Source organism: Aotus nancymaae, unplaced genomic scaffold (genome assembly GCF_030222135.1).
Source record: "Aotus nancymaae isolate 86718 unplaced genomic scaffold, 86718_ANA_hifiasm-v0.15.2.pri h1tg000067l, whole genome shotgun sequence".
NCBI lineage: Eukaryota > Metazoa > Chordata > Mammalia > Primates > Aotidae > Aotus > Aotus nancymaae.
The window spans coordinates 30,977,884-31,005,577 of record NW_026988482.1 but is presented as its reverse complement, the minus strand read 5'-3'; the positions used below and the strand labels follow the sequence as shown (position 1 = coordinate 31,005,577).

Sequence of the window (27,694 nt, the reverse complement as noted above, 5' to 3'; positions counted from 1 at the left end):
ACTGTGAGGAATAAGTCAGCTAATGCACACAAATAGCTTACTACAGGGCATGGCACATAGTACGGACTACACAAGTATTGGTTCTTTGTTGCTATTACTAGATTCAAAATGAATGCAAAAAATCCAAAGAAACAAAAACAAAACCAAGACGAGTTGTTGTTTGTTTTATGACCCTGCATCATTGTGTAACAAGAACAGTTGTTTCCAACCTGTGTTAAGTTCCAAGGCTACTTGGTTATCATATTCACACAGTGGCAGTCTTATGAGGGTTGACAATCATAGGAGAACTGATTGAGCATTATGGTGCTTTATATGTAGTCATGCTTTTTCATTGTAGAGCTTAACTTTTTCTATTTGGTTCAAAAAATATTTAGGGGTACGCAGTTTTTCTTTGCTTCAGGCTCTGATATGGCTTGGCTCAGGCCCAAGTAAAGCCGATAGAACAGGCTGATGGTGTAGATGTGTGGTATAAGCAAAAGGAGGAATTAACGATGCTCCTAGGTTTGGACCTGAGCAAAAGGATGATTGGTAATGTCATTATCCTGATGGGCAACCTTGGGAGAGAGGAGACTTGGTGCATAAAAATCAAGTTTGAGATACTGGTTAGATACGCCCACTGGGGATGTCAAATAAGTCCTTTAGGTCTTCAGGAATCTCATTTCTGTCTACATGGCTGGCTGTTCTCCTCTTTACAGACCAGCTTTCTTGGCTAAGTTCTTAGAACTTACTTCCTGATGACTTTGGCATCATGGGTTTTGGTGCCATAGTTCTAATTTGGGCCACCACAGTCTATAATCTCACCATTGAATGCCAGCTGACTGACTCATTCTCCAAGCTCAGTTTCAAATACTGGAGGGAGAGCCTGTCGTGGTTCAGCCAGGGGAAGGTGTCCACCACAGCTCCCATCTACCATAACTGGCATTCCATGCTGAGCACAGGGTAGGGCAACAAAGTTGGTTGTGGCAGCAAATTTGACATTTCCTCAGGAAACCTTTTTCTGAAACCCAGGGGAACAGTTAATTATCCTTCCTGCATACTCCTGCAGTTCCCAGAACTTTGTCCTTTCATAGGCAGCATTGTCATTGCCTGCTTCTTATCTGTCTCCCTCACTAAACTGTACAGTCCTTGAGGTAGAGGCTCTGAACCGACAGGACCTAGGAGAAAGTAGACGCTCAATAAATATTGTTTGAATGAATGAATGAATATGTGAGAAAAAAATACCTACCATGAAAGTATGATCTCTCTGACTTGCTTGAGAGGAGCTTGCCATGATGAAGAAAGACATGAATAACTGTCAAAACAACACAAAGCAAACCAAACCACCACAAAAACAAAAAACCCTAGAGCAACGAACCATATTTTAGAAAATACAATATGCTTTTAGAAGTTTCTGTCCTGAAGGGTTAGATCTCACAATGGCTATTTGTTAGCATATTGTGTGTGTGTGTATGTATTTTGTGTACAAATACATACACATATGTGTATTTTAACATAAAGTTAGAAAATGTTAGAGTTGGAAGGGATCTTAAGATTCGTTAGTTCAGCCTTTTGTTTTCAGAAAAGTAAGTCCCAGAGAGGACAAAGAGGATTTGCTTAAGATTCCTATAACTTCCACTCTTCGTTTTACTACATAGTCACTTTCTATTTAAAGAAATTATTCTTAACTTTTTCTGGGTCAAGGACCCAATATGAAAGAAATCTGTTGAGAACCATGAATCTTCTTTTTGTGGGAAAAGTGTACATAAGCATGTGTGTAATAAATTGTGCCCCTGAATGTCAAGGGTTCCTTTTAAAACCCATGGATCAAAGGAAAAGAGAATGGGTGGCCAACCAGAGTGAATCTCATGCACTGATTTAAATGAATTCTTAACGGGATCACCCTGGGTATGTTACCCAACTTTTCTGAAAGATGGTAAACATCTTAAAGAGTTTTTGTGAGAGTAGTTGAGAAAATGTAAGTGCCTGCATGAGGGGGTACTAAAAAATGTTGGCCACATTTCAAAAGATACGGGATTTTAGGAGTTCTCAAAGGACTCTCAACAAGGCTCTCATATACAACATGCCTTTTGAGCAGAGGCTGTCAAGGATGTATGTGGGGAACTAAACACAATAGGTGTAGCTTGTTTTGCCCCTGGAGCATCTAGGTCAGGAGAATGAGTGCTAATTTCTTGGTGAGAGAGAGAAAGAAGAGGATGAAGGCAAGGAGAGTCTATGAAAAACCTTAGATAGCGGAAGTGTACAGAGTTAAGGAACAGGCATTTAGACTAGAACAGGAAGGCATCCTTGTTTCTCAGAGTCTGACTCCCTGAGCAGGAATCATTTAATATTTGAATTCTGTCCGGGCGTGGTGGCTCACGCCTTAATGCCAGCACTTTGGGAGGCTTGAGGCCAGTGGATCATTTGTGGTCAGGAGTTCAAGACCAGTCCGGCCAACATGGTGAAAACTCATCTGTACTAAAAATAAAAAATTAGCGGGGTGTGGTGATGGACTCCGGTAATCCCAGCTACTCAGGAGGCTGAAGTAGGAGAATCACTTGATCTTGGCATATGGAGGTTGCAGTGAGCCAAGATCACACCACTGCACTCCAGCCTGGGCGACAGAGGGAGACTCTATCACAAAAAATAAAAATAAAAAAATTAAAATTAAATTCCCACCGGGGAGGAAAGGAGCCATCCTCTAATCACTGTACTAATTCTATGCCTCTGCACACCCAAACATCTCATGGCTGGATTTGCTTTATTTGTCTGAACTTCCCAGCAGGAGAAATTTAGATCTGGCTACTGAAATTGCTGGAAGCAGACTCATCAGGACAGGAAGGAAATGACTGCTCTATCCCTGCAAATTGACTACTCAGTGAAAGAGACCAAGTTTAAAGACGCCCATAGCTATCCCAGTACCCTCCCTAATATAAAATGGCAGCAGCTGGGGCTCCAGACTTGTTGAGTTGAAGCTTTTTCCAATGAAAAACTTACTAAATCCTCTTGCTCATTACCTTGAGGTGTGTGCGTGTATCAACTCAGACATCATCTTTCTACCTCAAATGGGGACAATGCAAGCACATTTCAGGGCACAGAAGAGGCACCCAATGAATATGATGGATATGATCTTTATCTTTCATTCTGTCCTTTCTTTGGGAGAACGAGAAAGTAAAGATCTTATGAAATCCTTTCAACCTCCTAAGGAACATGAAAGCTGATGGGCGGTGGCAGGGTATGGTAACCACGACCCCCTACTCTTATGCTTAACTTAAAAGATAAGTGCCATGCCTGCCCCTGTCACCAAAGCCACCTGACAAGTTCTGGGAGTGCCTGGCAGCTTTTGGAAGGGGCTACCCGGGAAGGGGCGTCGGGGACAGAAGATGGGGGCCAGGTGCTTCGCGCCGCGGCCTGCAGGGAGGAGGCGTTGCGAAGACCCCTGCCCAGGCCGGGCGCTCTCTGCTGCCCCCCGCGGAGGCGCCCGGGCCCCAGCCCCGGCCCCGGCCCCCCTAGCGGCTCCTCGGGAATGCTGGGAATGTGAGTCAGGGCCTCCGCGAGCGGGCGAGCGCGCCGGCCGGCCGGGTGGGAGCCCCGCCGAGCGCAGCGGCTGGCAGCGCCGCGCGAGCGCGCGTCTCGGGACTGCGGCGGGTGCCGCCCCCTCGGCCGCCGGCCCCGCCCGGCCCCGCGCCCGGCCCCGGCCCTCCGAGCGGTGTCCTCCTCCTTCCCTCCTTCCCTCCCCGTTCCCCGCCCCGCTTCTCCTCCTCTTTCTCCTCCTCTCGCTCCTGCTCGCTCGGTCTCCGGCTCCGACACCGGCTCCAGCTCCTCGCGGCCGCCCGGGGCCAAGGCGACGTGAGGTTGTAAAAATCCATGTGGGACGGCCCCCGGGCGAGCATCGGAAAGGTGAGACGCCGACGCCGGGGCCGCCTGGTGCCCGGCTCCCTCCGGGCGCCCGTGCCCGGGCAGCCCTCGTGCCGGTCCCCCTCGCTCGTGGGGAGCTGCAATGCGTTGTCGTGGGGAGCCTAGGGGTGAACCACCGCCTCCTCCGGGGCTTTCTCGGGCGGGGGGAGGGATGGGGCGGCCTAAAGGAGGATTTGCCTTGATGTATAAACCCCCGGATTGGAACAAGTGCACGGTTTCCTCCGGCGCGCGGGCGCCGCTCGCTCGTCCCGGCGGCCCGGGCCACCTCCCGCAGTCCCTCTCCGGTAGCCACCCTCACTGCCATCGCCTTTCTTCTCTCAGACCCCCCTCTTTTGCCTGGCGTCCCCTCTTGCCTCGAGGGGTGGAGTGTTCGCGGGGGCGGGGGTCTTGAGCAACCCCAAGCAGAACAAAGTGGAGAAAGGTGGAGCCCCAGCCCAGGGGGTGGGGTGGCTGCCTGCCTGGGTGGGCTCCGAGGGGAGCATGTTTTTTAAAAAAAACCCTTGTCAGGGAAAATGAAGTCGATTTATCGGGGAGGGCTAGGGGATGGTGTATGAAAAGGAATACGTTGTGAAATTGAACTGAACGGCATCATTTCTTCCCTCCTCCTTACCATCTCCTACTTATACAAAAAAGAGATACTTACGAAGGTGTACCTAATTAAAAAAAATAGCGCACGAGCCTTTGAAAGATCATCTTAGGACAGTGAAGATTAAGGGCTGCTTTGGTTCGGGGCAATAAAATAGCGCTCGTGAACTCTCCTTTCGGCCCTGCCTTATTTATTTTGTACTTAAGGGTCTCTGTTCTCCTTGCCAGAGAGGGAGGGTCCGCTCTTTTAGGAGTGGATCGATTTTAGGCTGCTACCTGCCTTTGCTGGATGAAAGGCAATTTACTCCCGGAGCAGTGAATTGTCAGTTCCCTCAGTGATTGACAGCCACACCTGCCACTTAAGTGGGTAGAATGGGGACCGGTGGAACCCAAAGAGCCAATCAATGCTCGGGAGAGGAGGGCAGCTCCCACTTGTCATGGTTAGTTTCCTGGTTGGCTCTTTAAATCAGTGGTTTTACTTAACCATTGGTTTCCACCAGGTATGGGAATCCAGCTGTGAGAGGCAGACGAACGGGAAGAAAACTCTTTGAAAATGTGCTTTTAGAAGCAAGTATATTTGACCTGTGTTTCCTTGTCCTCCCCATCCCCAACCCTCCACCCCCTGATTATTAGTTGTAGTAGTTGTGGATGCCGAGGCCATTGGCTTAAAAACGAAAATGAAATGAATCTGTGTAAAGAATGAATGGGGGGAGGGGGTGTTAGAGTGGCCCACCTATTTCTCCAGAATTGCAGTCTTTATAAGAGATACCATGTACCGTTGAGCTATCCGGGAAAAGGGTGTGGCACGTCTCCTATGGTCACTCTTGTCCTTGTAAAGTCACATTGTTTCTCAGTATACAGTACTTGGGTCTTGGCTCTACTGGATGGATTTGTAAGATATTTTTGAAGCCGGCAAACGTTCTTTATGGGGAGTCACATGAATAGAAGGGATTCTTTTAGTTCTGACAGTTAACTCAACTTCTGGAAGTGAGGGCTGCCTTGTTCTCTTTTGCAGAATGTCAGTTTGGTGGTGGTGGTGGGGTCAAGCCGTTTTCTTTCCAAGGAGTAGTAGAGTTTGCCTTTTTCTCGTGTAAGCCATCTTGTCTGTTTGCTTCTGTGCTTTAATAAGATACTTTTGCAGTTTTAGCAGGGAGGGGAATGGGAGGTGATGGTGTCACGGTTTTTACCAGCAAGAATTTCATGGATGGATAAATCATGGGTGAAGGACCAGATCCTTCTCAACTCACTGCTAGTGAAAGGCTGATTTTTCGGCACCCTTCTCCCTGAATTCATTAGCAAAATTACTGATCCAAAGAATGGTTACTTTATAGAAGCTGTACCTGGATGTGAACATAATGCTGTGAATTAAGCATTTCATAAATAGACTGTGAGCCAGAATATACTGATTAGGATGGTTTTCATGTAGAAGCCAGGTTTTTAAGGCAGTATTATTACTATTACTATCATCATTATTATTATTGCATATGCAAGCACTTTGTTGGGTACTTTATATGTATTATCTTTTTTAAACCTTGTAGAGCCCTGTGAGGTAGGTACTATTGTTATGCCCAAATTATAGATGAGTAACTAGAAGGAATTAAGTATCTTGCTACAGTTTAGTATGAAAGCAAGAACCTGAGCTCAGGTTTGTCTTACCCAGAGCCCATGACCTTGGACATGGCCTTGACTTCAAATTTTGGTTGTGTAGTCTGCATGTGTCCAGTCTGAAGGTGTGGGTTCTCCTGACATACATAGAGCTAACCCTTTTAAGAGTCCACTGTGATTCTGACAGTCCTTTTGTCAACCTGTTTTGCCTTTCCATTTGAAGGCTGTGGCATGGGCCAATAGGCAAATTTAGTAACTTTGTTTACCATATGTTTCCAGTAGATCAATTTTGGCTCAATAGAAATTTAGTTCCAAACTTGATGGCCTAAAAGAAGGTAAAACAAAACAAAATTCACACTCTTCCATTTTTCTTGACACCTTAAATTCCCAATTAGAGTTCTAAATAGATCTTGGTTGAATAAATGCTCTTAACATCATTCAATTTGTCTCCTCACCAAGGGATTAGAGTTTTATTTTCTTTGTTATTTACAGAGACCCTTTCCGTTAGTGATTAGATATGACATTTAAAGTTATTCTTTTGTAATGGCATGGTCCTCTTGTTTTATTTTATTTTTGAAATAATGTCTTGCTCTGTCACCCAGGCTGTAGTGCAGTGGTACGATCTCGGCTCACTGCAACCACCCCTGGATACAAGCGATTCTCCTGCCTTAGCCTCCCAAGTAGCTGAGATTACAGGCACCTGCCACCATGCCTGGCTAATTTCTGTAGTTTTAGTAGAGATGAGGTTTCACCATGTTGGCCAAGCTGGTCTCGAACTCCTGACCTTGGGTGATCTGCCTAACTTGGCCTCCCAAAATGCTAGCATTACAGGTATAAGCCACGGTGCCCAGCCCCTCTTGCTTTATTATGTTGGAAAAGCTACAAGATATAAGCCTTATCAGTCTCTTTCCATTGGTGAAACTCAGTGGTGGAGGTTTGCCAAAACAGGTATCCTGATAAATACAGTGAATGGTGTTGGAGTCCACAAATTTACCTACAGAGTCTTTGACTTTGGTTAGGTTGACTTTTGTACAATCTGCATTTGTTTGTTTTACTAGGACATCCTCTAGCCTTTTTTTTTTCTTTTTAAAATCTGCTAACCAGTTAACATTTTGGCTAGTCCATTGGGCACCTGCTTGCCAGCCAACAGTTTCAGTTTCAGCAGTGTTTATGCTGTTTATATTTTATTGTGATTTTCTTAGTTTAGAAAGATAGGATGAATGGAAAACACAAAAAAAATCACCAATATTCATGATAATGTAGGTCTCATAAATTTAAAACAGTTGATCCAAAGGTAGAAATCACTGGATGTGCAAAACATGGAGCTTTTTCAGCCTGTTCTTTCTTATGCGAAGGAAGGGAACAAAATGAATGAACATATAAGACATACTAACATATATCAAATGTTAAGCTATATTAGTGAGCTTTGGCAGTGTAACAAAACTCCTTGACTTACAGCAACAGGTATTTATTTTCACACTCATGGGTCTTCGGGTTGACCGTAATTTGGCTGGTTTAGGCTGGTCTCCTTGGGGTGGCTGTGCCGAGGCTGTGGGGTGGGTTCCAGTCTGCTCCACATGTGTCCCAGGGCCCAGGCTGCAGGGATGGCAGCTACTTGGCACACACCCTTCTCCTGGCAGATCACTGGAGCCAAGAGGCAAATGGCACAAGCAAATGTCACTTCGGAGTGACAACCTATTTTGGACAAAGCAAGTTACATGGGAAAGACCAACACTTGTGTGTAAAAGTAGATTCTGTTCACAGTAGGGGAGCGAATATTTGATGAACTATCATCTAGATTCCCACAGCATGTAAAAATTATGGTTAGAAGATTTTCTAACTTTTTATTTTTCTTGCGGAATGTAATTTTCATCCCTTCACTCCCAGCACTAGCTGTGTGACATATAAGCCTGGTCCTTAACTTATGCATTTCAGGATCAAACATATACCGTGTTTGATTTTAAAGGGCTGGCTGTAGAGCAGGTTGGTGTATACACATGAATTACTTAAATTATTAAGGCACTATTTATTAGAACCTACTGTGTTCCAAGAGATAATGTTCAGTGCAGTGGTGAACACAGTTTTTATCTGATGTGGGTTCTGCCATTATAAAACTTATCATTAGGAATAGATGTAAGGAAGGACTTCTTGGATGCAATGACATTTTCCTGGACCTTCAAGCAGGGAGAGAGTTGGAGATGCAGATAGAGCAATGGATGCCATAAAAATGTTGGGGGACACATGGATATAATGAGTTATTCCACTTGGCCAGAGAGTGAGAAAGGTGGGTAACAACAACAATAATAATTATAACAGTAGTAGTTATAGCTTAACTTCTGTTGGGCAGTTAACTATGTGCTAGGCACTGTGCTTAGCACTTTCCATAAAATATCTAATTTAATATTGGGTAGGCATTGCTGGTTGCCTACCCGACATTCATTTTCTCCTTTCTAACTAGAAGAACCCCAATTTTGTTTGAGATGGAAATAAGCCCACCTCACCTTCCCAAGACTCCCTTACTCTTGGAGTAGCCATGAGAGTTGGGTCTGATAATGACAGGTGGAAGTTGTTGGGTGGAGGCTTTCCTGAAAATGTAGTGAGTGGGGCACACCTGGCTGGTATACTCCAAGAGCTTTTCAGCCCTTTCTGCTTCTTGCTGCTGGGATCATCGGTGCAATGCCTGGAAGGGCAGCAGCCAACTACAACAATGACGATAAAGCCACGGTTTTTATTTTGTTTGCTTTTGAGACAGGGCCTCACTCTGTCACCCAGGCTGGAGTGCAGTGGGATGATCTCAGTTCACTGCAGCCTTGACTTCCCCAGCTGAAGTGATCCTTCCACCTCAGCCTTCTGAGTAGCTGGGACTACAGGTGGGCACTACCATGCCTGACTAATTTTTGTATACTTTTGTAAAGATGAGGTTTCCCCATGTTGCCCAGTCTGGTCTTGAACTTCTGGGATCAAGTGATCCGCCTGCCTGGGCCTCGCAAAGTGCTGGGATTACAGGTGTGAGCCATTGTGCCCAGCCAAAATCATGTTTTACAAATGGCAAAGCTGGAGTCTGGAAGAATTTTGGTCTTGGTGACATTGTTAATTCATTGTACCAGCCTAGACTGCCTTCCAGTGTACTTCTTATTGCATAAAACAAAAAAGCTCTTTACTTGTAAGCCGCTACTTATTACTTGCAGCCACACATATTCCTCACTAATACATACCTTCTCAACAGCACTATCAAAGTAGATGCTATCGTACCTATTTTGCAGGTGAGAACATTAGAGGGGTTAAGCACTTGCAGGTGAGAACATTAGAGGGGTTAAGGACTTGCCTAACCGGTAAGTGGAAGCACTGGGGGTTCAAAACAATGTCATTTTGACTTTCAGGCTCATCATCTTGCCTCTGGCTGAGCAGGAAAAGTACCGTAGTGGAGATAATTTGGAAAATTAGGCTGGAGTAAGACTGAGGAGGCACCTGAATTCCTGGCTGAAATATCTGAGTTTGATGTCATGGGCTAGTGAGTATAAAGCCATTGAAAAAGACAGAGACCGGAGGTTGGGAGAGCATTGAGGGTTGAGTGCATGACATACATGCTTTAGTGTGAGTGAAGGTAGAGGGAAGACTGGGCATGAAGCAGAGCTGAGGACATGAGAAGATAATGGAATTGAGTGAATCCAAATCATAGTTGGCTGTTAACGTATAATCATGTAAGAACAAAATGAAAGTCTCCTGAAGGCCAGTATTCACTTCTACTGATGGCTTCACATTTGCCTGGAAGTAGGGAATGAGTAATATAGAGAATTGCTGATGGGATATGAATCACTATTTAATGCTGGGGGGTGGGGTCTTCTACTCATTGTCGATACCATTTATTGAGCCCTTGACGACCTTGTATTACATGACTTTGGTCTGGGTCTGGCGCCACTGTGCTAGTTAAAGGTAGGAGAGATGAAAGATAAGGTCAGAAGGTGCTGCAGTGGTACATTAGATTCTGTCCATGGACTTATTTCTGCTCAACATTCTAGATCTTCCTTGAGGGGTAGAGTGGGGTTACTTTAATTGTCTGTGTCTCCTTTTTTTCTTCTCTTTACTTTCTAAATCTGTAAAATAAAGGATTTGGTTTACATTCATGGTTTTCAAATGTTTTTCAGCTGTTAAAACTTTTTGTTTCCTAAATAAAAATTTATCTGGACCATCAGTATGTTTATAGAAAGCAGAGCTGTTCTGGAAATTTAGGGTCCAGATTTATGCTATTTGAGTGTCTTTACTGAGGCCACTGCTCTAAAATGATACCTACACACCCTCTCTGGTCCAGGATTATGTGAACCTTATAGCTGTCCGGATGTTTGATTTGTGTATCATCTTCAACAAATCCCATTGTTATTTTGCAGCTTGTGTCTTAATATCATCTGTGGTAGACTGTTAATGTTCCCCATAGCCACTCTTTCTTTCCTTCCGGGCACATGTTGGAGGTGGCTTGAATCACGTCCATGCTAGAACGTTTGATTCCCAGTGTGAGAGCATCCAGTGCTCTCTTCTGCAATGATTATGGAAGCATGTGTTGAGATGCTTCATAAATGAACACAGCTTCTAGTCAACTGGAGTTGGACATATAGACCAAGACGTAAACCTTGGTCATTTTAAGCCATGAAGATTTTGTGATTTTTGGTTTCTACAGCACTTTTCTGCTTATCTTTACTGACACATCATCTTTCAGCACATCTGCTAAACTTTACATAACTTACTTTTTGGGTGCCTTCTGGATTAACCTGAAGCCTGGCCAGCTTGTCCTTACTTTGTAGTTAGGAAAGCAGTGGGCTGGCATCTACATCCGCTGTCCATGTAAGTCTCTGTACTTATAGACTATTTGAATTGAAATATTTACACTCAATTACATTTGTTTTCATGTTAAAAAAAGTGAAGACATAGAGTGCACCTTGCCTTTCTTTAAAAAAAAAAAGCCTTTATGCCATGCTGCTTTTTTAAGTAATAGAATCTCTGTGGCTTGGAGAGGAATAACGACTATCAGTTACCATAAAAATGGCTGTTATTAATTAAGTAGTGATTGATTTATGAAGTATTAATTGAGTATCTACTTTGTGACAGGCGCTGGAGGTACGGAGATGAACCATAGACAATTACTTACTACTTGGAGCTAATACTCCAGTTGGAAGTCATGGATAGATTTGCTCTGTTCTATGAAGAGCACCATTTATTGAGCATTTACTATGTGCTAGGCGCTTTATGTTGCTCATTTCATATTACTTATAAAAGTAGACGTATTATCCCATTTCAAAGGTGATGAAACTGAGGCTCAAGGAATTTGATAAGCTCCGTGAAGGCAGGAGCTTTGCCTTTTGCCGTATCCCTAATACCTAGAAGAGTATTTGACACACAGTAGATGCTCAATAAGTATTTCTTAAATGATTGAAGGGACAGAAAAACTTGCTCGGAGTGAATGCTGTGGCAGAGCCATAATTTGAATGCACCTCTGCCTTACTCTCAGGCTGCTAAATTATCACTAGACAAAGTAGAAGCAGTGAGCGGCCCCACAGTTGCAACAGAAGCAACCACCAAGACTTATCAGTGTTAATGCCAAGAGTACCAGGAGCTCTAGGCTGTCTCACTTTCACAGCCAGGACTGAACTTTCTTTGTGATTTTTTTGCTCTTTCTCTCAGCTGGGGAAGTCCAAGGCCACTACCTCACCGACCTAATTGTTAATATAATTGGTTACCCTTCTCTTGGGCCAGTTCATCTGCTGCTCCAGCCTAATTTCTTCAGCACTTGGCTGGCCAATTCCCAGGGCGTGCCTCAAGTTCTGCTCTTAACCTCTTGGGCATTCCTTCTCCACTTACATCTTCCAGATTTGTTGCTTGGAAGTTGCACTTCCTCTGTTCTTGAACTCACGTTGACTCTGCCAAGCAGAGTTCGTCTTGGTCACATCCCAGAAAATCTCTAGTTGCTGGCACCTAATCAGCACTCAACAAAATTAAAAAGAGAGAGAGTGTGTGTGCATGGAAGAAGAGAAGCAAAGAAAGGCAGGGAGTACTTTCAGGAAGGAACCAAATGATTATTTTTTTTCCTGGAAGTCAATGGTGAGATTATAGCCCCCACTGGATGAAGGGTTGGAAGGGCATCTCTGAGACACACCTGAAAACCAAAGGCCAGCAGCAATATTCATAGACATCTTATACCAGCAACTTAACTTTGCTACGGTTTATTTTCCAGACTCTATGTTTTGCTCACTTAATTATCCTGTGTGAGTGTGTGTGTGTGTGTGTGTGTGTGTGGTCTGATAGCATTAGCTCTTTTTTCCTGTCTTAATACTTTCCACCCCTAAAGGTAGTTGTCGTTCAGTGATTTCAGGGCATGAATGAGTTGCAGGCAGCAAAGTGCATTTACCCTAAATGCATTAGGAGCAAACTATTAATTCAAAGCAACTTCTTAGTGGGTCAGAAGACAAGAGCTTGAATGGGAATTGAGCAATGTGACTGTTCTTTAAGAATACGCTCAGATCCTTATGCAAACCGTGAAAGAGTTCTGCTAAATGGTATGACTAATTACAGTAAGGAAGAGCAGGGTTTCATATAAGAAATTGAACCTAGTTGTGCACTGTCATTACCAGTTCTTATGTGGCAAATTTCTCTACAATAAGATGGGTGTGGTCAGGCTGGGAGTTCGTCCTCGGTGGGCCTGAGGTGATTGAAGGTGGGTTTGGGGTCTGGGAACTGCTCTGGCAATGAGGGTTGAGCAGCTCTGTAAGATGTGATGTTAGGGTGGTCCCATGATTGCTGTTTTTTTCTCAGTGATACTGGTGAGCATCAAATTCCTACCAAGATGGCTTTCTTGTGCCTGGCTTGAGGCAGATTAGCCATGCTCCGTTTTGCCAGCTGGCTTCAGCTGTCATCACCTCGAGGAGCAGCCGTGGTTCAAGGGGCAGGTTCGGAGAGGAGCAACGTTGTTGGCTCTTTTTACTTTCACGTCTCAGGAGAGGATTTTTGATGTCTTTTCTTTCCTTCTGGTGATGTGTGTTTTTCCTTCATTTCTAAGGCTGTAACGTTACCTCCTCCCCCTTCTTTGTTTCCCATTTTGACCCTTTATTCATTTTCTTCCTGAAGCCTCTCCCTGACAGGAAGCAGGAGGTTGGGTAGTGAGTAGGACAACAGCGTGGCATTCTTATGGGATCGTTGAAAATAGGTCCTGTTTGATGCTGAGTGGATACAAAAGCACCTGAGTCTTAGTGGCTGCTATTCATCAGGCTTGTGAATGTGGAGCAGTTTGTGGGGGCACTCAAGGGGAATTCTTCACCTTTTTTTGTTAAAGCTGATAAATAACTCTCTTTTTAGACATGGGCTTTGAATGCATTCATAGGCTACCTTGAATTCACAACATGAATAGTTGCTTAGAATAACTTCAGAGCAGATTCTTTTGGCTACAGAGACATAGCACTGACCTGGGGTCACAAGACCTAAGTTCCCTTTCTGGCTTTGCCACTAGCTTTCTCCGTATTTGGGATCTCGATTTCTCTATCATGTAGTCCAATTTGCTTCAAAGGCACTCTTGTAGATCCATTATATATATATTTTACAACAGTTTCTTCACACAGAGGTTCAACTAAGAGGTTCAACTAACTATCATTTTATTAGTTATTTTAACCTGGAAAACAGGAATGGCTGGGGTTCTTTCACAATGGACTTTAGCAACAAAGAATTAAGCCATTCTATTATGTATTCATTATATGAGTTTATGCTTGCTTTGTGCCAGTCTTCTTCTGGGAATGGGGGGTGTGTGGGGGGTACTGTCACAGAGCAGATGATTTTGTAGGGGAGCTCAGGGGTTGTAGTATCTAGTGGAGCACCAGACAAGTAAGCAGGCAATAATGGGTGCTCTTTGGGGGAACATCCAGGCTGCCACTGAAGACTTAGGAGAGTCATGGATGAAGAATGAAGGAAGGCTTCTTTAAGAAAGTAGCACCTAAAGTGTCACTGAAGAGTAAATGGAATTAGCCAGAGGAGGAAGGATTTGAAGGTACAAATAACAGGGGGACTAGCATGCACTAGGTCCCAAAGTAAGCGAGAGAATGGGAGAGTCAGGGTTCATGGTAGTAGTTCATACTACGTAGGTAGTAGAACTGTAGAGCTGGAGTTAAGCTTGGTTCAGGATGAGGGATAGTGAGAGGAGCCACAGAGTATGACAGGACATGAGACCCCGTGAGCCATTGAGGACATGGGATTCAAGCTTAAACCTTCAAGAGATTTCAGGTAGGGGGTGGATACGACCAAAGACTCTGAATTCTCTTTATTCTACTTTTATTTCACTGTCATGGCAATAATTACCTACTTTTGATGCTTGTGGGAATGTGGGCCTTGATATTGGGATGAGAGGGTAGCAAGATGACCTGGAGAACAATAGAAAGATTGATTATTATGGCGCTAGGAATCCTAGCAGTGTCTATTCTGATTCACTGACCAAACACAATTTATGTACCCTTCATTACTTTGAAAGACCATTTTCCAGGTGAGGAAAAAATATCTTCTAATAAAAGATCTGCAGTGAGACTCTACACCACTTGTTGGTTTTGAGACTCTCAGAGACCAAATATCACCCAGGACAAAGTTCATTTCAGTGAATTTTAAGCAGAGCATGGAGAGTACTCACTGTGTTTTAAATATTTGTAATTAATGGGCAGAATGAAACTGACTTCGTTGAATTAATTGAAGGAAATACTTGGAGTAATTCATAGTGTACAGCTTCTGAAAGTGGTCTGAGAAAGTTCATGAATGAAAATAGTTTCATTATTCCTTGAAATGTACAAGATTGGGAGTTATGGACTAGAACACTATTCAATACCCCGTGCATAATGGCTGCCTCTGACTTTACTTTGGTATGATTTATATTTTTGTACATTTTACAGTAACACTATTAAATTGCCTTTCATACATTAATCTTAACTTCTGTGCTGTAGTTTATGAATCACCATTCTGAGCTACTGTATCATGACCTTACCTGCCAACAAGCAGTTTTAGTTCATCAGCATCACCATATTTGTACAACAGAGTTTGTGCAATCGCCTGAATATTTCTTGAATTTTGTCATTAATTTATAAGTGGAAAATGGAGAACTGTAGGCAATAATATAGGGAGAAGTATTTAGCTCATAAGGTAACTGAGCCAAACACTGAAACCATTAGGCACGTCCAATATGGCTAGTGGTTAGCCTTAGTCAGATGCTTTGAACTTAAGTTGGCCAACTATTTATAGTTGTGAGTGAAGTTAAAGGCTATGTATATATGAAATGTTGGAAAAAAGCTTTAGGGATTATATTAAAGGGCAAGATGGAATTTGGGACTTTATCATTTATTTGTTCCCTTTTTAACATGTAAGTCAAGGTAAGTTTTGTTTGTTCAGCTTTTAAAAAAGTACATATTCAGAAAGACATTTTCTCCAAAAGCAAGAGACAGAAATTGGATTTCTCATCAGTTTTATTTATGAGTCCACCAGAGTATGTAACCTATTCCTTTGGTTTGCTGGTCAGAACAAGCGATTATTATGATAAAATCTCTGTGTATTTCGGCAAACAAGAGAAATCAAAGCAAGTAAAACGGTATTTGGCAAAGGATACACCTCAATGGGAATTTCATGATCACATGGTTTCACTTGTTAAAATGATACACTGTGGAGCTAGAAAAAGACTAAATGAATCCTAGTCTTTGCCATAAACCTTAGTGACGCTAGGATGGTACTTTAGTAGCCAAAGAGAGAAAGGGATACAAATTAAAGTTTGTGTAAAATTGACCCCATAGCCCTCTAATTCCCTACGTCAGGAAGGAATGGCGGCTATCTGTCTATCCTGGGGGTTCTGCTTGCTATTTGGGGAGATAATCTAACTTTCTTTGTGGGCTCAGCCCACCTCTAGGCAAAAGATTGAGTTGGATACAAAATTCCAGTTCCTTCTAACACCTCTTGTGGTTAAATGATGAGTGTTAAGTCATGAAAGATGTTATTCAAATAGAAGATGGGAAAGAATTGGCTCTTAGATATTTTAATTTCTTCCTGAAACTGAGAGACATAGTTTATCTTCTATAAAAAAGGTGGATAACTGTTGGACCAAAAGTTCAAGAAGCTCATATTAAGTATCTACTATGAGTCAGGCACTGTGCTATTATCTTATTTAATCTTCACAATAACTTCATAATGTACGTATTATTTTTGTCGATGAGCAAAGTAAGATTTAGAGAAATTAAGAAACTTATCTCGGTGTCTTGGTTGAGTTTCCCACAGAAGCAGACCCTGAGACAAGTAGTTACTTGGGACATACAGGGGTCACTAGTGAGTGAATGAGGGTGTGAGAGAGGGAAGCAAAGGCAGCCAATAGATGGGGCATTGTTAAGTGAGTTGTGGGATGGCAACTAGAGTTTAATCCCATAAGGAAATGGTAGACATAGTGTAAAACACCCACCTTAGGGTGTTTTTACACAAAGACTAAGAGAGTAGGGATGTCTAACCACTAGCTCATATTAATTGTTTTTTTCTTTTCTTTTTTAAAAAATTTATTTTTATTTTGGCAAAATATACATAATATAAAATTTACCATTATAACCATTTTAAAGTGCACAGTTTGGTGATACTAACTATATTTGCAATGTTGTACAGCCGTCACCACCATCTATCTCCAGAGCTTTCTCATCATCCCATACGGAAAATATGTATTAATTAAACAATAACTCCACATTCCCCTAGCCTCTGGAAACCACCATTATACGCTCTGTCTCTATGAATTTGACTATTCTAGGTACCTCATATAAGTGATATCAGACAATATTTGTGCTGTTTTCAAAGTTCATGTTGTAGCATGTATCAGAATTACATTTCCTTTTTTTTTGAGACAGAGTCTCGCTCTGTTGCCCAAGTGGGAGTGCAGTGGCACAATCTTGACTCAGTGCAACATCTGCCTCCTGCGTTCAAGCCATTCTTGTGCCTCAGCCTCCCAAGTAGCTACGACTACAAGTGCATGCCACCATACCCAGCTAATTTTTGTATTTTTTAGTAAAGAGGGGTTTCCCCGTGTTGGCCATGCTGGTCTTGAACTCCTGGCCTCAAGTGATCCACCAGCCTTGGCCTTCTTATTTCTTTTTAAAGGATAAATAATATTCCATTTTAAGTATATGCTACATTTTCTTTATGCGTTAGACGTCAGTGAACATTTCAATTGTTTTCACCTTTTAGCTATCATGAATAATGCTGCTGTGAACACTGGCATATAAATATCTGTCAGATGTTTTTAAGGGTGGTTAACCCTGAGACTTCTGTCCTGCACCCTGCAAGGGAAGACCAGCCTATCCAGGTTTAAAAGATGTTCTCAGGAAGAGATTCTGATACTGGCAGTGCCTTTGGGGCAGTCTAAAATGTTCAGGTCAGAGGGACGTCGGTAGGCACTTACAGCATCTGCTCGCAAGATCTTAACCTAAGGAAGTGGAGAAACTGGAATTTGGATTCTTCAGAGCCCTTGCTTTAAACTGCTCTACATTGAGTTGCCTTTTAATTGCAAGTGTCAAATAGTGCTGAGATATGAAAATAAAGAAGACATAGTTCTTGTCTTTAAGGAAGGTCTAGGGTTGAATCATGTTTTACAAAAGGTTCGAGCGAAGACAGTGGTGTTACTTGATGCAGTCTGTAAGTCACGTAGCCATTATAAGACTGAACCGCAGATAGCAGGAGGTGGGTGCATGCCTTACCTTTCTTTTGGTGGGGAAGCATGCTTGGGCCAGGCACAGCTGGACTCTTCCTCCAGCTATGCTCCAGGATAGGCACTCACACAGGTACTGATCATACATACAGTCATGAGGTCCAGCCCACACCCATTGATGCTCGCTGGCATTCACTATTTGCATTGTTTGTACAACTATGTCACCTCCTAGCAGGATTTATCCTCCTTTTGGCTTTTCCAGTGATTGCCTTCATCTCAATGTCCAAGCACGAGGAGCAGTTATTTGTCAGTAAAGAAATCAGCTGCCAGGAATGATAAAGAGAATACATTTGGAGGCAGTTAAAATAGTTGGTTGTATGCATCTGTGTCTGAAAATAAATTATTTACAAATGATTTGCATCTATCTGGAGATCTAACAGAAGATATTCTGTCCCTGAATGGATGATATTTCCTAGTTTGGTAATCTGCAGAGGAAGAAAGAAATAAGAGATAAATCAGTGAGAAAATACTGTCCTATATTTTAACATACATGTTAAATATTTTGTTTTAGCACTGTATTTGTGGTAGCTGGGTATTAGTCAGATATTGCTAGGTTGTGCTGAGCTAACAAAGGACCTCCACATCTCAGTGGTTTCTTTCTCTCAGGGGTTGTCTGTGATTCTGTTTCACGTTATCTTTATTCTGGGACACAGGCTGAAGGAGCCTTTCTTGGACAGCCTAGTCTCATGGTAGGGAAGAAAAACCATGGTTTACCCACAAGAGGGCTCTGATAGCTACTGTTTGAATATGGCATTTGTTACTTCTGCTCACATTTCATTGACCAAAACAGTCATATGGCCGAGCCAGATGTCAGTGGAGCAGGAAAGATTATCTTCCTACAGGAAAGAGAGTGTAGGGATGGGCCAGCTAGAGGGGGATTGTGAAAACGTTGAACAAATGATGCAATTTACTGCATTGGTTAAAATTTTACTTTCATGTGCAAAGGTTTTTTGCAACCTTTTTAATCAACTACTCTTTTTAGACCCAATGCAAGATGTTTAATGCTGTTATTTCTATTTTACTCATGAGGAAGAAAGGGCCTAATTTAAGAAAACAACACAATGAGCCTGTGGTCAATATTGATGATGATGAGGATTGTACTGAGTATTTTCTAAGCCTCAGGCACTGTGCTAAGTACTTCTGCCTTCTCTGATTTAATCATTACTCACCTTATTTTGGTGAAGTAGCCATTGTTATACCTGAGGCCTTTATTACTTAGATACTGAGGCTCAGAGAGGTTTGCTAACTTGCTCAAGGTTAAACAGATAATAAATGTGAGATTCAAGACTCAAATCCAGTGTACGCTTAATCACTTAACCACGTTTCTCAGATGAAATCTCTTTTAATGAAAATAATTTCTCATAGAACCCCAGAGTTGGCTTAAATTATTATTGTAATGATACTTTAAATTGTATAAACATAAAGCCGGTCAGTTTTGTTTTTAAGCTCTTACAACTTTTTAAAGCATAAATCAATTTAAAAATAGAGTATACATCATATTACAGTACTAATTCAAATTCACAACATTAATTTAACTGCATTAACTAAATTGTTGCTTGTAACTAGAATGTGATGCTGATGCGACTATTCTAGACAGGTTCTTTGGCATCATCTAGTCTATCCTGCCGTGCATTGGGTGATGATTCAGTTTTCCCACCACATTCACAGTAGTCAACTTCTGTGAAACTTTCATTCATTCTGAGGAACTTGACAATCCTTACCTTTCATCCCTTGAGAACACATACTTTAGATCCCCAAGACCATCTTATTTCCTTTCACATTGACTCAGTAATTCCTCAGGGTACAGCTTGATGTTCAAAGTCAGTGAGCATGGCACTGTGCTGATCGAGAATATCCTTACATTGTTGGTTTTCAGATTTCTGAAATAAAAACAACCCTTAAATTCTCATGAGATTTGCAGATTCTTTAATATGCATCACTATGGATCTGACTTCCCTCCTTAGTTCTTGTCCAGGTTAAAAAACTAGAGTTTCCCTCTCTGTTACTACACTCTTTCTTCCATGCCACTCTCTCCATCTGAGACCACACTCTATCACTCCCAGAAAGGCCCTCATCTGTTTCTGGTGTTCACAGCACCTGGCAGCCTTGCACAACAGTAGAGGTGTTAATATAAGAGGCTGTGACCCCCTTTTAAATGGAAGGCTTTGGACCTCGAGCATGTCAGAAACCACATTACAGGTTTGTTCTCTAGAAGTACTTGTTGAATAGATCTGAACTATGTCCTGTAATTTCCCTTTTTATTTTTATGTTAGATAAGCCTCCTGTTATCCATTCATAGACAAGAGATTTGACTCAATTACTTGATGATTTACTTACTGCACTTGCTGACTCTCATTTACTCTAATTTCTGTTTTTAGAGGGGTTTCTGCGGACCATTCAGCACCCTGAACTTGATCCTTGTTAAAGCCTCCAATGTGACTCTTCATGGTTTTCAGTCATATTTTTGAGAGACTCCAGTTAGGATGTAACGTTTATTCTTTCTCTGCTTTCCAGAATACATAGATGAATACTTGTCTCCATAATTTGCACATCGGAGCCATTCTCCATCCCTCGTTGATTGTGGTCTTTTTTCAATAGCTTTGCTGGAATTTTTCCTCATGTATGTGATTATGCCTGTATTCTTTTCTGGTGAAAAGCTATTAACACATAATACTTAGGCTATTGTAAATGTAGCAAAATTCTGTGTGATTGGAGTTTTAGGGCCAAGGGGGCAGAGTTGTTATTCTTCTGTCATTTTCTCAGAAACATCTGTTAGTTGACCGACAGAAGATTTTTTTAGCGTAAGACCCAATAATTCCTGAATATTCTTTTTTTGTAAGTATACTATAACTGAAGCTTTGCCAACTGACATTTTACATTTGCAGATGAAAGGAAATGCACAGATGTTTTAAAAATGAATCTGAAAACCTTATTTATTTCTTCAGTGCAACTACTTAATTTGTTCCATTTATGAGACTTTATGAGGCAATGAATAATGCTGTTATAATCAGCATATTTTATTAACCATAGCTTATTTTAATTTTATTTAACATCTCAAATTATTTTTTATTTTTACTATTGATTGTTTGGGGTTTTGCATTTAATTTATTTTTTAGAGATAGGATCTCTCTCTGTCACCCGGGCTGGAGTGCAATGACATGATCATAGCTCACTGCCACCTTGAACTCCTGGACTCAAATTAGTCTCCTGCCTCAGCTTCCCAAGTAGTTAGGACTACAACTGCACACCGCCATACCTGCCTTGTTTATTTTTAAATTTTTTGTAGAGATGGGGCCTTGCCATGTTGCCCAGGCTGGTCTCAAACTCCTGGCCTCAAGTGATCCTCCCAGCTTGCTCTCCCAAAATGCTGAGATTAAAGGCGTGAGCTACCACACCTGGCTGTTTTGCTATATTTTTAACTTGTGTATTTAGCTGTGTACTAGGTAATAGTCTATTCCTTTAAGAAAAGTTTTTAGGGGTTTCAGATTTTTAATTTAATACTTTGAAATAAATTGATGGAGTCTGAAATATAAATAATGGAACTGGTTAATGGAAAGAACAGTTAACTAATATTTGAGCATGCAGAGCCCTTGCCTTGTAGTATGGAAGATAGCCTCTTTACTCAAGTACCTTGCCTAAAATATGAGCCAAGGCAGCTGAACGTGTAATCATGCTAAATCTATACATGGAAAACAGTAATTATAAAATGAGTTTGGGGGCACTAAAGGAGAGTGTACTGATGTGTAGATAGGCATGTTTGAGTTACATAGAGCCTTTTGGAGAATGATGGGAAAGCATTTTTGAAAATCTCTGCTGTGTTAAGTTGGACTTTTCCCCTACTGATTCATATCATTATGGCATTCTCAGATGAAATGGTTTATTACTGGGACTTTCAATACCTACAGATGCATAATATTGTAGGCTGCAGATCATGGGGGAAGGCAATGTCCATTTTTCTCTCTAGTTTTAAAGAACTGGGGTTGATGTCTTGAGCACTTTTGAACAGCAGATTGAGTTTGACTCCGAAGTGTCTGACAGCCAAGATTAGTGAACTGAGAGAATTCTATGGCAACTTTGAGGTTTAAAGCCACTGTGTCATATTCTGGTAGCTTTGGGCTTATCAAGGTTAACTTCTGTTGATCATTAGCCGTGTGCTAGGTATTGTGCTAAGTACTTTCTTATATCATCTCATTTAATCTTTCCCAAATCCATATGAAAAGTCTGATATCCCCATTTTACAGATGAGAAAAGTGAGGGTCAGAGAAGTAAAATACTTTGCTCAAGGTTGCACATCCAGAAGACAGAAATATGACTCCAGCCAAATCTGATTTTGAGGCTCCCCTTTTTCTTTTTAAAACATTGTGTCTCTCCTCTCTGGCTATAATTACAAAATTGTCCTATAGCTGCCATGGAAGTGATTTTAGTGATATGATGAAAATGTCGTAATATTAAATCATTCTTTCAATTACTCCAAAGTTGTTTTGCATAGCTCCTGTGTTCCCTTACTCTTGGGCAAGAGGGCCTACTTTGGTTCTTCTCTGACTGCACCCTCCACTGGGGGAAGAGTCCAAGGGGCCAATGCAAGTGCCCACCTGGAGCCTGTGCCTGGCATTCTAGAGTCCACTCTGGGTACCCATAGGCCTGTGACCTCCCTGCCTAAATGACCCTGAGTTGTCTTCCAGAATCTGCTTGGGATTTTTTACCCAGTCCATCCTCTCAGGGGCAAGCCATGCTACCAATGTGCACATCCGTAGGCCTAGGGTTGCGGAGGGGCACCTCTGTGTGTCGTTACAGATCAGGTGTCAGCAAACTACTAACCATGGGCCAAATTCAGCTACCACTTGTTTTTATAAATAAAATTTTACTGGAACACAGCCATGCTTATTTGGTTTCAATTTGTCTGTGGCTGCTTTCGGGCTGAAATGGCAGAGTTGAGTAGTTATGACAGAGACCAAATGGCCACAAAACCTAAAATATGTACTCTTTGGCCTTTTACAGAGATAGTCTGTGGAGTCTTGGTATAGCTAGAGCAAGCCTAGCTTGCATGCTGCAGAGTTCATGTGTATGAGGCCCCTGGGATATGGTTGTGCCAGAGGTGGGGAAGAAGGGTGTTGGCGGGGGGGAGGGTGGGCGGTGGGATGTCTTCCTCCTGCCACAATGTTTTGGCAGGAACTCTAAGGAGTCTAAGTTCAAAATTCAAATCTCATCTTCCCCATCTCTGTATTCATCAACGCAGGGGGGTAGAATGTGTTTTGTTTACCAGTTTCTTAGCTCAGTTTGTAACTTTAAATGTATAGACACATGGTATCTGTGCCTCCATTTGTACTCTTGCCCTGGGCTCCAAGAGTGTTAGCACCAATGTAAAAACCTGGGGTGCAGTGTAGCGGTTTATAATAGGAGGGAAGAGAGACCCCAACAAGGAATTGCACATATTAATATGAACTTGTAAGGTGTGGAAATGCTTTTGGGTCATATATGGATTATATGACATGAGAAAGGCTTTTGGGATTCTGATAATATTCTAAGTCTTGAGCTAGACAGTGGTAAGATAGGTGTGCTCACTATATAAAAATTAATTAACCGGTGCAGGCTGGGCATAGTGGCTCATGCCTGTAATCTCAGCACTTTGAGAGGCTGAGGCGGGCAGATCACTTGAGGTCAGGAGTTTGAGACCAACCTGAACAACATGGTGAAGCCCCATGTCTCCTAAAAATACAAAAATTAGCCGGATGTGGTGGTGAGCATCTGTAATCCCAGTTACTCGAGAGGCTGAGGCAGGAGAATCGCTTGAACTCGGGAGGCAGAAGTTGCAGTGAGCCAAGATCACACCACTGCACTCCAGCCTAGGTGACAGAGCGAGACTCTGTCTCAAAAAAAATCGATTAACCTGTGCAATTAAGGTCTACCTTTATCATATATATGTTATACTTTAATATAAAGTTTATAAAAATAAATGAAAAGAGAATAAATATATTAAAATTAAATATGTAATGTAAATAATACAGTCTTTTTATATTTTATAAATATTACAATAGATATACAAATATTAATATGTTAAAATATATGTAAAATAAACAACCCTTGCTCCCAGTTTCATTTGTCCAAATCCAAAATGCTGGAACCCGTCTGCCGCTTTAGCTGGAAGTTCCTAATCTGTCCACTAGAGCTCCTTCCCAACCTTCCCCACTTCTTCCTGTCTCCCTCTCTTTCCTCTCCTTCCCACTTCTTCAGGCTTACACTGCCCCAAAACAAGAGGGAGATGGATATAAATCCTACATTCAAATCTGGAGATTGGTCTGTCCGACCAGTCTACCACATGATTACATCTTGATGCCACAAGGTGTCGCTCTTGAGGCTGATCTCCCTTGGACTGAAAGATGCTGTGCCTGCCCTCTGTGGTCCCCACTCTGTGCTCCTGCAAGGGGAGGCCAACCCGGTCCCCCGTGGCCAAGCTTAGACACAGTGTGCCATGTAGGATGTAGCAGATGCTATTGGTCCCCCACCCACATCTCCTCAGCACTCATGACCAGTACGGGAACATGAGGGCTTTTGCTTCAGCCTCACTTGGGAGTGCCAGGGTAGCAGCTCTCAGCTCATGATGGAGTTCCTTGCCCTTCTGGAGGCGCACCTATGAGGCCGGTTCTCCACTGCCTCTCAGAGCTCCTTCCTGTTGCTTGCAGCAGAAACTTTCTTGAAAACTGCACCCTCGGCTGGGTGTGGTGTCTCACGCCTGTAATCCCAGCACTTTGGGAGGCCAAGACCGGAGGATCACTTGAGGTCAGGAGTTTGAGACCAGCCTGGCCAACATAATGAAACTCTGTCTCTATCTACCAGTACAAAAATTAGCTGGTGTAATGGTGGGCGCCTGTAATCCCAGCTACTCGGGAGCTGAAGCAGGAGAATCGCTTGAACCTGGGAGTTGGAGTGAGCCGACATCCCAAGATTGTGCCAGTGTACTCCTGCCTGGGTGACAGAGTGAAACCACGTCTCAAAAAAAAAAAAAAGAGAAAATGCACCCTTTATTGAATTCCTTCACTTCCTTGTTTTTGTTCCAAATTGTCCTCTCAGTACTTCCTGGGAATACCTTCTAAATGAACCACCTACACCCACATCCTTGTCTCAGCATCTGCCTGTGGGGAACCCCAACTGGGACATATAGGTGTCCTCGTGAGTTACAGCCCTGTGCACAGCTTCATGCCCCACTGTACAGGCTCCAAACAGCTTGGCGGGGTCTCCAGAAGCATCCGGCCTTACCCACAGGCTTTGTCCATTTGGGCTTCTCCATGGCTACTGGGTCACTTGTCCTGAGTCCCAGTCACCAGCCTGGACTCCCTCTACCTTGAGATAATTATTTTATTTCTGGGAACTCTAGGTCTGGTGAAACTATGCTAATTTCTTCCCATAGATCTCACTTATTCTGAATCCTGGGCACCTGGGACTGGGGTGTCAGTGACTTCCCTCCCTGGAGGTTCCCAGATCATTGTGCATAAAGACTCCTACAAGATTTCACTTTTTCCAAACCAGGGATCTGAGCAGGGGCAGCCTTAATTGGGTTATGAAAGACTTCTTTACACCTTAGCCAGAGGATTCAGGCTACCTAGTCTAGCCCTACTTTAACCTAAACAAGGGGGCTATTTTGATGACCCTTGGCCAGTCATCTTCTCTTAGAAAAAGGATAGCATGTCTTTCACACCATGATTAAAAAAAAAGCATGCTTTGAGATAATATAACTGAGAGACCTGAATTGAATGGGATAGACCTTGTAGAGGGTATGCTATTGAAACTGTGATCTAAGCGATGGAATAGGAAATAATGGGAATTAGCCTTGCAAAGAGAACAGCAGGAGTGAAGACTCTGAGACAGGAAGGGACTGGCATTGCAGCAGGAAGGAGACCCTGTCAGAGCCTGTGAAGGAGAGAGTGGCAAGAGAGGAGGCGAGGACTGTTGGCAGTGCTCAGATCCTGCAGGCTCTCAGGTCTCGGGAAGTGTTTGGTTTTGTCCACAGAACAATGGGAAGCTTTCAAAGGGTTTTAGGTGGGTAAGGGGAGATATTTTGTGATTGCAATTGTATCTTAAAACAGTTTAGCTGATACTTTGGAAATAAGAGTAGAGATGATAAGAAAAGGGGAGAAGCTTTAGGAGGTATGAGGTAGCTTATGCAAGAGTCATGTTGGTTTAAGTGGAGTGGAAACAAGGGAGAAGATTCAAGAGCAATTTTCGTGGTAGAATCAATAAGATTTGGTAAAGGATTTGAAGTGGGTGGTGAAGGAGAATGAATTGTTTAAGATCTTATATGTGAATAGAGTGGTAAAAAATGTAAATACCTACTGAGAGAAGCAGGCAGAAAAGGAATCAGACTGAATAGAAGATAATAGGGAGTGGAGGGGATTGTGGCAAACTGGAGGGTGCATGCTCTCTCTTGAAGGGGCAGCTTCTGGTTGCTCCAGCCAGTTATTGCCATGCAGAAAGGTGAGCCTGACATTGTCAGATTTTCAGATTTTTAAGGAAATGTCAGAATCTGGATTTTAATGTGAAATGTATCTTTTTATGTTGGCAACTATTAATAGAAATTGTAAATGACACTGTGCTAGCTATACACGGCACATCTGCAGGTGACACCTGGCTCCTGGGCGGCCACTGCTTGCTTGAGATCTGTTTTCCATCATGTTTTCCTCTAGAAAGGTTTTAGAATTAGTAGTCTATGACACAGAATTTTGGGAAAGTTAGGGATGCTGATCAGAAAAAAAAAAAGGATGTTTTAAGTTGGCAAAATCTTGGGAGATAACTGATGATCTCAGCTCATACTGTCTGTCAGCAGGGCTCAGGTGATGGGCTGAGGCTGAGATCTGTGGAAATAAACTTAACCTAATTTAGAGCAGATAGCAGGAAGTGCTTTTGTCTTAAAATAGACCATTCCAGACCATGATAGTCTGAGATACTTGAGGTAGACAGGAATTGAGGCTCTCCCCAGCCTTTTCCCCTGTGAGCTTATAGTTCAAGAGTCCTTAAACCTTTTAAGAGAGTGAGTGGATGAGTGTATATCTTATTCATGAATCCATATGCAATTAGAGAAAGCATTCTCCTAGGTTCATAAAGCCATCTTCTATTTTATTTTATTTGAGCCATAAGTGGAATTTACCCTTGCACTTTGAATTTTATTCATGAGATGCTTTTAACGTGAAGGGTGTTGAGCAACTAATTTCTTTGGTGTCATAATTTTTTTTGATGTCAGCAACAATTGTTTGTTTTTGTACACAGTTGGATCTAATTAATAATTTATGCTTCTTACAGTTGCACATCATAAACATATAAAATAGCAGGTATTTTTAAAGAGTTCACAAAAGAGTCCAATGATTGAAACTGTCTTGGCTTCATAATAAGTCTTTAAAACAGTAAGATCTTAACTCTACCTTTTTTTTCCTAAAATGCATTTATAGGTGGGTGGAAAAGCTTAAAAATAATTTTCTTTAAGTCAGTAGTGGGCAATGGAAGACATGATTGCATTATTGATTGTCAATAAAGTTGATCTTTTTGCTCTTTCTCAGAGATTCATTTTATAGAATTAGAAACAAATCAGGAAAGACAAGAGATTAGGAGACAACAACAATAACAAAAGCCCAAGTGTCAAAACAGGTCCCTTAAACTATACCAGGGAAAGGAAACATAGCTGGGCAGGGCTTGGGGGGTGTGAGTGACTCAGCAGAATAAATAGGAATCATGAGGCTTAGGGGGACATGACAGCCATGGGGACCTGCCTTTGCTTTATGTTGTCAACTGATTTTTTCCTTCTTCCATGAAATTGATATCACTCTATGCACTGCAGCCTTAGGGGTGAAATGGTCCCAGGAAACCATACCTGCTCTTTATAAA

The 27,694-nt window shown here is 42.3% G+C and overlaps 1 protein-coding gene across 10 annotated transcripts in view; it reads left to right on the top strand.

Moving 5' to 3' along the window:
• The first annotated feature begins 3,813 nt into the window (after positions 1-3,813).
• ERC2 (ELKS/RAB6-interacting/CAST family member 2) overlaps positions 3,814-27,694 on the top strand; it is a 958,416-nt gene continuing 934,535 nt past the window's right edge. For 6 of the 10 annotated variants that reach the window (XR_010338994.1, XR_010338995.1, XM_012460778.2 and 3 more), the window contains exon 1: positions 3,815-3,876. The gene's annotated coding sequence lies outside the window, so the exon portion shown is untranslated. Of the gene's footprint in view, positions 3,877-27,694 lie in introns of all 10 variants that reach the window. The other 4 variants (XM_064367213.1, XM_012460772.2, XM_064367212.1 and 1 more) reach the window with 1 other exon arrangement.